Raw genomic sequence first — 1,691 nt, forward strand, 5'->3', positions numbered from 1 at the left:
ACAAAATATTCATTCTATGGCTAGTGTTCAAATAAAAACATAAAAATATTTAATACTATGTGAAATATGTTGTGAGACTAGAAGTCGTTTTATTTTAAATCGGAAAAAAAGCAGGAAAATTGCCCTATTAAATAAATCTTAAGAAAGAAAAAAATGCTTATAACTTTTACTTAGAATTTATAGAGCGAAATTCATGCAAATGTTGATTAGATCATTTGACTCATTCAGCCTTTTTTTAATTTGATATAAAACTTTGGGAATTAATATACTGTTTTAATTTTGATAAGCATTGGTAAGGGAGAAAGTCATCATTATTCTAATAAATTTTCAACATGTATCTTGACAATTTTTCAATTTCCTCTGACCTTTCGAACAATAGCTCTACACATAATTCTCTACTCTAAAATTCATCAGTTTGGCTTGATGTAGAATTTATTCTTCTCTACCTTGAATTTGAATCCAGTTATTCATTTTTGTATCACTGTAATAAATTAGTAAATTAAAAATAAAAGGCTTAGATCCACCTCAGAATTTACTCATTTATATGACAGCATAGAACATTAGAAAGACTCCGGAGCATTACAGCTCTTTTAGAATTTGTCTAGCAGGTTTTCGGGTCCTCACCAGAAGAGCCCGCCCACCCCTGACCCTGCAAAAAAAAAAAAGAGTCTGGGCTTCAGGGCCAAGCAGATGGAGGGTCAAAACCCAAATCAGCCATTGAGAGTGATGTCATCCCAGTAATTCACTTAACTAACTCCACTGTCTCAACTTATTTATCTGAATATTTAAAAATTACTTTTAATTAAACAGTAGTCTAAATTTGGATATATATGTTTAAAACGGAAAGGTTAGTTTTAAGAAGATTCAGTCTAGGGATAAACTCATCATTTCACTGGTCTTCACTCTCAATAGATTAAACGTTATCTCATACTTTATATGCCATACCAAACACCACTCATATTCCATATATGCTGTCATGTCATGTTTGGAGGCACCACAGCAGTTTAAAAATATTAAGTACATCAAGTAATATTGTTTATTAAGTACAACAGACACCTGTTTCAGAACTTCACAAAGAAGTAGACTGGAACATTGTTTTGTTTAAGTTAGGACTATTTATACTACAAGTAACAGAAAATCCAAATTAAACTAGCTTAAATAAGGAACACTGTTTATTGACTGATGTATCGGAGAAGAACAGGAGGAAAGTGGTCTTCAAACACAGCCTGATAAACCTTCCAAGTCCTTTTGTCTGCAAATCTCAGCTTGGCCTGTTTCTGAATGCTAGCTTCATCTTCATGCTGTGTCCTCTTATGATGGCAAGATACTTGCTTCCTTTCTCATCTCTAAGGCAATAGAGGACGGGTCTGCATATTAGACCTGCAGGAAAAGGCTGGCTGTTTCTGTATGTCCCGTGAGTGAAGAATGGTTTTTGCTTTTTTTTTTTTTTGAAGATTGGCACCTGAGCTAACAACTGTTGCCAATCTTCTTTTTTTTTCCTGCTTTTTCTCCCCGAGTCCCCCCAGTACAAAGTTGTATATTTTAGTTGTGGGTTCTTCTAGTTATGGCATGTGGGACGCCACCTCAACCTGGCATTATGAGCAGTGCCATGTCCATGCCCAGGATCCGAACCAGCGAAACCCTGGACCACAGAAGTGGAGCGTGCGAACTTAACCACTGGGACATGGGGC

The 1,691-nt window shown here is 35.6% G+C and overlaps 1 non-coding gene across 1 annotated transcript; it reads left to right on the top strand.

Annotated features, from left to right (window-relative positions):
• Positions 1 to 574: 574 nt before the first annotated feature.
• Positions 575 to 637, top strand: LOC124238790 (U7 small nuclear RNA). The gene has a single exon (XR_006888391.1). It is a non-coding gene; the product is annotated as a U7 small nuclear RNA (small nuclear RNA).
• Positions 638 to 1,691: the final 1,054 nt, after the last annotated feature.

Source organism: Equus quagga, chromosome 4 (assembly GCF_021613505.1).
Source record: "Equus quagga isolate Etosha38 chromosome 4, UCLA_HA_Equagga_1.0, whole genome shotgun sequence".
NCBI classification, from domain to species: domain Eukaryota; kingdom Metazoa; phylum Chordata; class Mammalia; order Perissodactyla; family Equidae; genus Equus; species Equus quagga.